The sequence below is a fragment of the Taeniopygia guttata genome, chromosome 9 (assembly GCF_048771995.1).
Source record: "Taeniopygia guttata chromosome 9, bTaeGut7.mat, whole genome shotgun sequence".
NCBI lineage: Eukaryota > Metazoa > Chordata > Aves > Passeriformes > Estrildidae > Taeniopygia > Taeniopygia guttata.
The window spans coordinates 19,454,017-19,466,195 of NC_133034.1; the positions used below are offsets into that span (position 1 = coordinate 19,454,017).

General features: G+C 46.2%; 1 protein-coding gene across 3 annotated transcripts in view; it reads left to right on the forward strand.

The window, feature by feature from the left end:
* The window catches only part of GNB4 (G protein subunit beta 4), a 58,624-nt gene that overhangs the window by 26,849 nt on the left and 19,596 nt on the right, over nt 1–12,179 (forward strand). Inside the window, exon 1 of one of the 3 annotated variants that reach the window (XM_072933566.1) lies at nt 1,133–1,280. The exons of 1 other annotated variant lie outside the window; for it this stretch is intronic. The gene's annotated coding sequence lies outside the window, so the exon portion shown is untranslated. Of the gene's footprint in view, nt 1–1,132; nt 1,281–1,737; nt 1,786–12,179 lie in introns of those variants that run through there. One more of the 3 variants, XM_072933567.1, reaches the window with a different exon arrangement.

Sequence of the window (12,179 nt, forward strand, 5' to 3'; positions counted from 1 at the left end):
ACACTTTTACTTCCCCACGTTACTGACCTGCCAAGTTCAGTGGAGGCAGTCCTCGTTGCTAACCAAAGAGAAACACCACTCCCTGCTGCGTGCTGAGTGGGACATAGGGCTTTAATTGATCACACAATCACTTAGGCTGGAAAAGACCTCTGAGATATTAACTTCAGCCTCTGACTGAACACCACCGTGTCAACCAGACCACGGCACTGAGTGCCATGACCAGACTTTTCTTAAACACCTCCAGGGACAGTGACCCCACCACCACCTTCAATCCCTTTCTTTGAAGAAATTCCTTCTAATGGAAGGAATGTCCAAGCTAAACATCCCATAGCTTGAGGCTGTGTCCTCTTGTCCTGTGGCTGGTTCCCTGGGAGCAGAGCCTGACCCAGCCAGCTGCACCCTCCTGTCAGACCTTGTGGAGAGCAGTAAGGTCCCCCCTGAGCCTCCTTTTCTGCAGGCTGAGCCGCCAGGCCCCTCCCTGGAAAAGGCTCTGTCCCTTCCTGCTTCTCTCTCTTCCCCCCTTCATCTCACGGAATAAACAGCTTAACCACATCAGGGGAATGGAAGCCTCTTTTGGGAATCTTTGCCCAACACCTGACCTGCCTTCCCTCAAGACCCCCATATATCTGGTGATTTGTGGGGCTGCGAGGGATAGGCGTGTCACCCACCCCCTCTCTCCACAGGTCCCCACCACCCTTGTTTTGTTCCCTGGACCCCCACCGCCCTGTCACTGATGTCCCCCAAGCCCCATTCCCCACTCAGGTGCAGCCTCTGGGTCCCCACATCAGCTCTCCACTCCCTAGTGACCCCATCCTTTGGGTCCCCATGCCCTGGGGTCCCACCACCACTCAGGCCTGTCACCCACAGAGCCCCCATTCCCGCTGTCCATATTCCCCAGGCCCCCGTGTCCCCCTGCCCCGTGTCGGGTCCCTCACGGCGTCCCCCTCACGGCGTCCCCCTCACGGTCCCTCACGGCGTCCCCCTCACGGTCCCTCCCCCGTGTCCGGTCCCTCACGGCGTGCCCCTCACGGTCCCTCACGGTGTCCCCCTCACGGTCCCCGCCCCGCGCGCGCTCCCTCGCGCCGCCACACGCGCGGCGACAGAAGCGCCGCCCGCAGGGGGCGTGGCGCCGCGCGCGCTCTGACGTCACGCGGCGCTGCCATGGCAACGGCCCGTCACGTTGTCCGGTCCATGCGGGCGGGGCGGAGCCGCTCCCGCCCCAGCAGCGCCATGGCGGCGGCTCGGTGACACCGCGCTCCGCGGCCGCCCGGACACCGCAGGTACCTCCGCCCGGGGGATGTCCCCGCGGCCGGGCTCTGCCCCCCGGAGGGCTCTGCCCGTGCCCCGCGGCTCCGCGCGGCCGCCCCAGGGCGGTGCCCGGTTTCCCCCGCGGCTCCGCTCGCCGCGCCGGGGAGCCTCGGCCGGGCGGGGCCGCGTGGGGCCGCGGCCGCGTTTCCCGGCGCGGCGGCAGCGCCGGCTGCTCCCACGGGGCTGCGGGCGGGCGGGAGGCTCCAGTACGCTTCCCGCTCGGGCCGCGGAGCCCGGGGACGGGCTCGGCCCCGGCGGGGCGGGCTGGGGCTCGCCGGTCCCGGGGAGGTCCCGGGGAGGTCCCGGTGCCGCGTCCGGCGCTGCCCCCGCGGGGCCGCCCGGGAGCGCCGCGCCCGCCCCGCCCCTGGGCGGCCCCATCCGCGGCGCCGGGGGGGGCATGGGCGGCACCACCGCAGCGCCGGGGGGCGGGAGGGCGGCGCCGCCGGCAGCGGCCCCAGCGCCGTGAGACCCCCGCAGGTGAAGCCCCGGCAGGGCGAGCCCCGGGAGAGGGGTCGGGGAGCGGCGGGACGGGCGGGCGGCATCACCCGGTGCCGTCCCGCCCGGGCCCGCGGGGAAGGGAGGGGCCGCGGGGGTCCCCGAGGCGGTGCCGGGGACGGGTGCGGAAGGGAGGGAGCGGCTCGGTACCCCGGGCTGGGAGGTGAGCAGCGGGCGGCGCAGGGCCGGCGACCCCCGGTGCCGCCGGGTCCGGCTCGGCGCGGTGACACCTCGGGGTGCGGGGTGACACACAGCGGGGAGGAGCTGCTGCGGGTCGCGGACAGCCCGGCCGGGCAGTGCCGGCTGCGGGTCGGGGCACGGGGCGTGCGGAGCGATCCGCCAGCCCGGCAGCATCGGCTGGACCGCCGCTGGTCCCGTGTGTGCTGCGGGCGGCGACCGGCGGCTCCCGGGCTTCGGGAACGGCTCGGGAAGCTCCGCTCTCGGGTCTGTACCTGGACAGAGCAGCCCAACTCGGCATTCTGTAAATCGGCTTTGTGGCGAGGGGCTGTGACTTGCATGCCTTGCGTGACTGCTGTGGCAAAGGTGAATTGGAAAGTGTTCCCCATCTTTAGGAAAAGTGCAAAGTCATTAGGTGCTTTTCATGTCATACTTCGTAGGTGTTGCTCGTTTCCCCATCCAGATTTATTTTGAATCTGCTTTTTAAATTTTGCACTTGTTGCTGAGGCTATCATCTTCTTTAATTTTTAGTTTGATTTCTTTTGGAAATTGTGAAAAGCATCCAAATTGCTGCCAGCTATAGATGTGGTAGACTACTTTATGCTGTAATATTATCTGAACTAATGCAAAATAAGCCTCTGATCCATTCCCTCCTGTTAATTATACAGTTGAGAATGTTGTCTTTTATTAGGCTGGTTATTGTAGTTTGGAAAGTACATGATTTTCCAGGATGGTTTTCAGTTCTCAAATAGAAGCAGGGTAAGTCTCAAAGCTAAGTATGAGCTGAGGAAAAAAGTGCTTAATTTAATTAGGTATAATCAGATTCTGAAGCAACAGAGGAGTAGATGCTCCTCGGCTGGGTGGAGAGTCCTGGAGAAGGAAGGGGAAGGAATGGCAAAATGGTGCAGAGAGAGGAGACAGGTACCAGCCTGTAAAACCCGCTGTGAAAGCACGGGGAGAGATGAAAACTGTTCTGTAGGAATAGCAGGGACATGAGTCTGCAAAGTCATGGGAGTGTTCAGAGGAAAACCTGAAGCTGCTTCCTGACTTGTGTTAGAAATATGGGAAGTGATGTCAAAGACGGTCACTAACCTGGCAGTGAAGTGTCAGCTGCAGGAGATGCAGTTGCTGGTTAGAGCTGGGGGAAGTCTGAAGCTGTGCTAAAGGAATAATAACTATATCAACAAATTAAGATGAAACAAACCACATGACAAGCACACACAGTCCTGAAAGTCTCTTAATGGGATGGGAATCTTCAGTGGGTTTTTGCAGTGTTTGTTTGTGATTTTTAAGCACGATAGCTGTGGTGAAGTTAATTTGTGCTTCCAAAGAACAGACTGATGTTATCTTGGAAGGAGGGGGCTAGGGAAATGAGGGAGATTGTAAGTGTATGGATATGTCTCGCTGTGTGTCTGCTCTGGCAAACTATATTTTGAATTACTATTTCTCTAAAACGAGCAGTTTTCACGGTGGACAATGTAGATGGGTTATACAGATTTAACAGGCTGAGAACGAAGGCTTCATAGCATATAGTATATACCTTTCACCTGTAATCATGAAAAAAGTGAGTTTCAGGTTACAGATGTGTCTTTTTTTCTCTTCTGTAGTATTAAAGTGCTACAGCAAATAGCTGCTGCTCTATCTCTACTTTAGCCCTTTCCTGAGTGCTTGGAAAGTTGGTCTTGGTTAACTGCTCAGGTCATTTAAATCTTAAAAATTTGTTGGCTGCAAATTACGTGTGTTACATAATGGAAGTTTCAACTGTATTTCCGTGTTGCTTAGTTGAGGACTAATGCATCTTGTGTTTAATTTTTCCAAGTATTTTAATTTTCAAGATTCTAAAGAAAAATACAGGCATCAAAAGCCTCACTAGAAAACCTTGCAAAAATAGTTTTGAATACAGAACTGTGTAGTTCTCTCCTGGACCATTATGGAATTTTTAAAATGGCACAAAAATTATGTATATAAGATTTTGAAGGTGAATAAGAAATACAAATAAAAAAATCCCCACAGTATCTAGAGAAGTGATCTTCTTCAGTTACTCTTCTTTTCTGACAGTCTTTACTTTATGACTGTTGTGTTGCTGAAGGCAGTCATTTATATTTTTTTATATCTCAGAAGTGACTTTGAAATGTCTTATCAAACTAGTAAGAAATTCAGAATCTCTGAGCTTGACGTGCAGTGCATGCTCCTAGAAGGTAAATACTTTGGGACAGTGATAATGCAGGATTGTGTTTTGTACATAACAATGTTTGGAAATATCAATGCTCAGATTAATGCAGCTCCCAAGTGCCTGGAGCCGGCAGTTTAGAAAGTACTCATAGTATTGCTAATCAAGAAAACATTTTCTAAATTCCACCAAAATTTTTCTCTTTTCTAGTTGGATGCAAACCTGTCACTTACTTCATCTTCGGAAGTGTGTAATTAAATTTAGTTGTTATTGTTTTGTTCTTGTATGAAACTTCTGTGTTTTGCAACCCAGAGTTTTGTAACAGAATTTATATGAAAGATCTGAAACAGAGCTACAGCAAATGCTCCTAAAAACACAGAGTGTGTGCTGTTCTCTTGATCCTGGTGCAGAGGGCTTCATGGAGATTTCTGGATATCAGGTGCCAGGGCTGCACTGAGCTGCAGCTTTAATTAAAAGGATGGCACTGCTCAGCCGTGGGGTCGTGTCTTCAGTGTTTGAACAACAGAAACAGAAGAGCAGGAGGGGAACTGGTGGATGCTCTGAGTGGATGTCAGCTCGGATGCCACCAGTGCCCTGGGTGTGCAGACAGATCCCTGCCAGAGCTGGGCTCAGGGTTTGTGAAAGCCACAATTAACACAGCTGCAGATGGACATTGGCTGGCAAATACTTCTGCAGTTCACTGAAGATGGTTTCGTTTCCTTTAAGGGCTTCTAAAAGTTTGTGAAATGCTGACAAGCACTAAGCCAGATTTTGATTCAGTTACTGTAACTCTTGCCATCTCTTGCCTTCCAAAAGGGCTTAAACTGGAAAGAAGGGGAAAGATGGAAGTGCCTGATTGTATTGTAGAGCAAAAATCACTCTCAAGTGCCACCTATTACATAAAATTAGTTCTTTGGGGCAAACCAGATTTGACAATTTGCAGGAGCTATTTTCCCCCTCCTTCTTACGTTAGATCTCAGACAAATATTAATCATATGGATTTTCAGTTTAAGCCAAATGTTTGAGTCATTGTGAATCCCAGTGTTTTGAAACACTAAAAGAGCTGAGTAATGTTAACATTGAAATTATTTTATAAGGTTTTAATTTTCAAATGGGGTAGGGAGGAGAAAAAAATGAAATCATAAAATCAATCCCAGGATTGAATGTGCTTCTTAAATGAGATTGGTCTTGGAGCTGCTTTCAGTGACTGTCTTGGCAGCTTTACAAGAACAAATCACCTCATTGCAATCAGCAGTGGGAACTCTTGGACCTGCCTGGTTTGTTTTCATCATGCAGACATTAATTCAGGTGGTCAGCATCTAGTCCAGCACAGAGCATCCAAGCAGTTTCAGGCTAACCTGATGATTTAATTCTTGTTGGATTATTTTTTTAATATGTGTTTTTCCTCATAGATACATATATATATGTATATATATATGTAGTAATTACATCTAACATAAATTACACTTGCGTAATTTTGTGATTATATATTGAAATTAAATTTATGTGGTATTTGTATGCATTTGAAGTCTTGCATTAAAATTGAAGATGCTGTTTTGTGATCTACTGTTGGCATATTATATTTAAAATTGATCTGTTTAAAAGATATATTTGAGTATTTTCTGGTGACCCTTTGTGTCATAATTGGTTGCTTTAGGTGATTGTTTATATAAAACTTTTTTTTTTCCTAGCTTGGAAAAGGAAGACATTTTTCTTCTTTCAGTTCTTGATTTAAGTTGAGCTTAGTTGTTACTGAGCTGAAAAAAGTATTCATATTCTATGTATGGATGTTATGCTTGTCAAAATCTGATTTCACACCCTAAATTTAATGTGTACCTAGTGATTTTGATCAGTGTTGATTTGCCTTAAAGATTTTGACAGTACAATGTAATGCCACGGTACTAAAAATTAGTAAATTGGAGTACACTAGGTCTTAGGTAGTTAAATTCTACAAAAGCTTTCTCTACCCCCAAAAAAGTATTAATTAGGTTTAGGACCATGTGTTTATCTTGTGTTGCTGTTGAGGAGGCAGATTGGAGCCCTTCCCTTTGCTTGTGCACAGTGCTGATGGGAAAATTAAGTTTTGTTGTAGTATCAACATTGGGCACGATAAAGCAGAGTTAAAAAAGCAGCACAGCAAAGTTTCCATGACAGTGTTAAGTCCAGATGCCCTAGAATTTCAAGAAATTAATCATGACATTAGTTCCATTTTCCTTCCATTGAATGGGAGGAAGGACATAGCAGGGGGTTGGGTGCTCCTGACAGTCTCAGGGAGAAGAGCAGTGGTCCACAGGGAAGTGTTACAGCTTTTTCTAGGACAGTGAATGCCTGTTTTCAGCCTCACTGACTGACACTTGTTGGACAAGAAACTTCTTCATTGTTTTTTCAAGTAGTTTTAATACAAGGTGTCTAAACACAGAATTCATTGAAAGCATGGAGAATGAGATTGGCCTGGAAGTAAAACTGTGGCTTTGGTGCTACCAACACAATCTTAATTTCTAAAATAGGCACCAGAAAAGGGGAAACTCTTCTTTTGTCTTGGGAGCATCCCAAAAGAGGGAGCTGGATTATTTATTTATTTTTATACAGCAAAATAAAAATAAAACTAGTGCAGAGGAAATGTCCTGGAAATGAGTATTTGATGATGTGAATGCTTCACTGCAGTTGCCCACACTTTAGGAAAAAGCAGCTAATTTGGAAGGTCAGTAGCTGGAGATGGGAAGTGAGTAAGGCCTTTTTTCTTCCTGCTTATCTGTTAGACCGTTCTTAAAAATGCAGATAGATGGGCATCAAAAGCCAAACATGCACTTTGAAAAGGGATGGAGTGAAGAAAGTTGACTTTTCCTGGTGGTGCTGCTTCAGGAGCTCAAGGAATTCTCTGTTCTCAATCTCTACAGAAACCTCATGGCCCTGAATGTAGAGCTTTGATAACTGTAGCAGAAAGGCCAACAGCCTTAGCAAACAGTTGAATTGCTGCAGAGTTTCGGAGCTGAGCCTGTTTCTGCCTTTTCATGGAGTCAGGCATCTCTGTGCCTGGCCTGGAGCTTCTGGCAGCAGGAGCTCAAGAGTCTTTAGCCACTTTTACCGATCTGTCAGTCACTTGCTGAGAAAAGCTCAAGTGGTGGAATGCATATCTCAAACATTGAACGCAAAAGAGTTCCAAGAGCACTGTCTGCTCTGTGGTGAGGGCTAGAACAGATGGATTTAGCTGATCTGGCCTGGTTGACCATGACTGAGATGTGGAGGGAGCATTTACAGCAACAGAAGTTCCAGTGTATTGGAAAGACCTTGAGCAAAGCAGGTTGTGGAGGCGTGGGCTCTCTCCTGGCCATGGTGCCTGACTGATTACTCCTGTCTATAACCTTAGGTTTTGTCTCTAGAGGGGAATTCTGCTATTTATAACCTAGTGAGCATCATGTATTTGTAAAAAAGTTTTCATATAAAAAATAAAGTTATACTTTGTGGAAGACTACTACAGGTGGGTTCAATATTGTACTTTGCAGCAACAGTTTGTTTCTCTTTTATCCTCTTCTGTTGGAAACTTAATCTAGGACCATTTTCTTTCCAGGCAGATAGATAATTTCTGACTTTGAACTAGTTAAAAATTACTTCTACAAAGCCAGCCTTTGTTTTAAGAACCCTGCAAGTGTGGAGATAATTAGGAACACAGCACTGCTGATTTCCTTAACATAACTTCTTTCTTCAGTGTTGGATGTTGTATCTTCTTTAACAAGTGACTGTTTAAAAACAGACATTACTGCTTGAGAAACATCAAAAGCAATTCCAAGGAGTATAGATTAGATACATCAGTCTCATCACAAGTGGTACCAGAAGTGGCAACACAGCCCATGTGCTCTTAATCCTATATTTACAGTAATAGGGGTGAAAAAACAGTACATAGGGTTTTTACTAACATGCATTGGATTTCTGATCATTCTGTAGTGTGAGGTTTTTGGTAGATGTTTTTGACATATATGCATCTCATATAAATGTGAATCTCAAAATTTTTTTTTTTTTTTTTTTTTTTTTAGAAAAGCCTGCTAAGGTAGCCTGAACTCTAGTCTTGACAAGAACTCAATTTTCATGGCTTCAAATCACAAGTAATTGACCAGAAATGTATTGTGAACCAAAAGCAAAATTAAAATGAGACCTGAGGGCAGTAGTTTTATCTGACCTTTGGATAACTGGTATTAAGAAAAGCTCCAATGTTGATGCTGCCTTGTTGTGCTGTGAAAGGGTGCAGCTGTAAGCTGTGTTCAGCTGCGTGGGGATGAGCAGCACATAATGCCTGGCTGTGCCTGCGGTACCAGGGCAGTGCCTGTGCTGCTGCCTGGGGAGGAGGGAAGGGGCTGGGGACCATGGATCCAGCAAATGCATGGCTTCTCCCGAGCTGGTGGTACATTTGAAAGGATATTTTGTGTGTGTGTGTGTAACTGGTACTGCTGAGCTTTCTGCTGCTCAGGAGAGTGAGAATGCTCCGCTTTCAAAAACTGTCAGCCAGAAATTATCGCAGGCAAGTGAACACAGTCATCTGAGATGAATGAAGGCACTTTTCCTGTAGACACTATAGTTTCTCTTAAAGTGTATCTTCGCTGACTTTAAACCTAAAATTTGCTGTGCACTTGCTGCTTTTTATGCATGCTGTGCAGTCTGCTCACTCTCAGATAACAGGAGGCTGCTTCAGTAATCTTTTGTGCCTGTAGGTGCCAGACCAGATTTTATATGCATAGCACTGCTTGGCCCTACATGATGCCACTTCAGTAAATACCAGTGCATTAGCCCCTTAAAAAAATCCAAAGTCAAACTTGCTTAGAGGTGGATTTAAATGTAAATTAGAGTCTTTCAGAATGACTTTGAATTGTCACTCTGCAGTACACTTTTCCTACTAAAATGTTAACATGGCTTCTGGGTATGGCTGGGTATTTGAAGAGACAAAAGCCCTCAGCTCACTCCATATGTGTGTCCACCTGTCTGTCCCCAAGGAAGAAATTGGACCGGAACCATCTCTGTCTTCTTACTTAGGGTTATATCGTTCTGCTTCATTAAGATCTTTCTTGCCATTTCTTACATGTTTTGAATTGCAAAACCAGTAATAATTTGTTCAGTGACTGAGTGTCCTGAGGTCAGTGAACCAAGTTTTTACTGCAGAATCATTATTATAGTCACTAAAGACAAGATCATTTGAATTTCACATGTAGTTCTGTTTGCAGGGAGTGTGATAAAAATAAATCTGTGCTTATGTACCAAAACATTTTGACCTGGAAACGAACATAATGAATATAAGATGCAAGAATGTTAATTTTGGAAAAATCACTGTTGGACTGTGAAATATTCATGACTAAAAAATTCCTTCCTTCCTGTGCTTTTCTCAGCTTTATGCTTAACACTGAATTTCTTGAGGCTTTTTTCCTAGAATCTAGTATGTGTAGGTTAAGAAGTATAAGGCCTTTCTGTATGTGTTTTCTGAATGTACTTGGCTTAGACTTCAGCTGGGTCTTAGAAATAAACTCTCATATCTCTGAGCTTAAGAAACCAGTCTCATGAGCTGTCAGCCAAATGAAGGGTAACAGTCTCAAGTGAGTGATGTTTTTTACTAGTAAACTTAAGAATCACTTCACTTCAATTTCTAAACTGATTTCCTTTGTCTGTTTTGCGACTGCTGTCAGCAAGGTCAGTGTTTGTGGGTCTGTTTGTCCTCCATGGAAACCATCATCAAACCAGTCACCAAAGCCAACCCGGGCCGTGCTGGGGCTGGTCCCGTGGAACCACAGAGTGGGGTGGGTTGGAAGGGGACCCTGAAGATGACCCGGTTCCAGCCCAGCCTGTGCGGGTTCGCTCTCTGAGCCAAGTGAGGGCTTTGAGATGCAGCAGCACCACGGGATGTGTTGGAGCTGCTGCTCCCTCCGCTCCCCTCTGGCTGAAAAACAACTCCAGGGTGATGTTCACAGGGCTCAGTCTGAAGGCAAATGCAGAGATTTAAATTCTGTTCTTAACTCCCAGTAGTTCTTGTGGTATATAGAAGTGTTTTGATGTGGCAGGCTTTATTTCAAAGTCCTGTTAAAATCCCTGGGTGAGTGTGTACATGTGTATAAAATGGCACATATTTCTGCTCTTTAGGATGAGTAGGTCCGAGGTGTTTTGGGGAAGGGAGGGAGGAGCAGTGTTGTTGTCTTGAAACTGCTGGTGCCACCCGGCAGGTGGGTGGGGTTGTGTTCCTGGTGTGACTGCTCAGGGCATGGGAGCACACCAAGAGGCGACGCTGGAATCCCACTCCTCTGCAGTTTGCTGGAGTCTCTCTTGTGACCTCCCCATTCCAGCTGTCCATGCAGTTTTTGAGCACACACATTCATTGGTCCCTTAAAATTTGGGATGGTGTCTCTTGGAGGAATGGGTGTTTAAGTGAGTTCTGCTCATACCCTTCCTCTCGAGAGGCGTTGGTTGATTATTTCCTGTTTTTGTACCAAAGCTATAATGGAGACATATCACTTTAAAACACTTCCAAAATGTGCAGGAGTGCAACAATAGCACTGACCTCAGTGAGCGAGGTCACACCCAGGCTGCTTCCTGTTTTCTTCTTGGGTAGACCAGAGGCCCTGAGCATGGGGGAGCTCTCCTTTGCATCTGCCTGGGGATCAGAAATCAGAGCAGCAATTCATTCCATCTGACAAAGTGGACATACAGAAATCTGAAGGAAAAGATTCAGTTAGGATTTCCAGGCTTATTTTCTATATTGTAACCCTTTTTTGAGGGAATAACCATTATTTTCTTATTTAACTGATGTGTGTAAGATGTTCTGCAGTTAGTGCACTCCTCAAAACACACATTAAAGATAAAGAAAGGAGGGAGATGCACTGAAGAGGTTTGAGAGGAAAGATAAAGACCAAGGTACACAATAGGGCAATTATAGCCCTTACATACTGTTATTTCAACTTATCCCACCATTATTCTCCTGGGATTCAAGTATTAGTTGACCAGTATAAAAACTCTTTGCTTTGTTGTCTTTGTTTATTGATGCAATACTGCTACAAGTCAGAACAAAGAAGGATTGGAGAATGGGTAGCTGGAAAGGTCTCTGAGAAACAAAGGAGAGGCAGCACAGGGCCGAGGTATAGTAAAAAAATCCATTACATATTTCATTTTCCTCAGTGCAGAGCTGAGTGTGTGTGTGGTTCTCAGACAGCTCTCCTGTATGCTAAATTCCACCTAAAATAGTTACTGTCTGTGCAGATATGTAACTGCAGCACAGCATTAATGCCTTTACTTTACATGACTCTTGTGCAGGCAGAGATTTTACTTGATGTAAGGCTTTGTCCACTATGTCCAAGTTGGTAGATTTTGAATATGTCAAATCCATTCTCTTCAGGCTGTAAGAGATAGAACCTCTTTTTGTTCTTCCCTATTCATGGCTTTGGGGAGGCATAAATGACTGGGAAAAGCTGCCGAAGTCTTGTTTAGTGACAGTGAATGAAGAAATGTTTTATCAAAATCTTCTCTGGCACACCCTGAATGTATAAAGTGTTGGTCTGTGTGTGCTGGCCGGGCTCAGTTTCAGAGCCAGAACCCATTGTCCACAGCCTGAGTGTCTGAGTGCCCAGTGGATCTCTCTTGAGAGAGCTGGAGTATTTCTTGGTGTCTTTCCCCTATATTTAGTGAAGTGCTGTAGTTAGCATTCCCTGTGTGTGATCACTAGTAGGGATGATCACATGAAAGCCATGTGGAACCTCCTTTCTCCTCCTGTCTTTTGATCACTGAGGTCTTGCTGCATAGGAGTTGAAAACCTGAGGTTGATATGTGTAGGTAAGCACTTATTTCAGTTCTAAATGACTGATTTTTTTGGTACAAAATGAAATTCATGCGTTAAATAACTGTCTGATAGCTCTTAAGAATCCAGTCAAGCAGACTGTTCTTTCTGCAGTCCCATTAATCTCTATATATCTGGCGTGAAAATATCAAACCTTTGTTGTTGGGAGGGGCATATTTACACTTCTCTAGTAACTCTTGCAGAGAAAATCGTGTTTTTCCAGCCGCA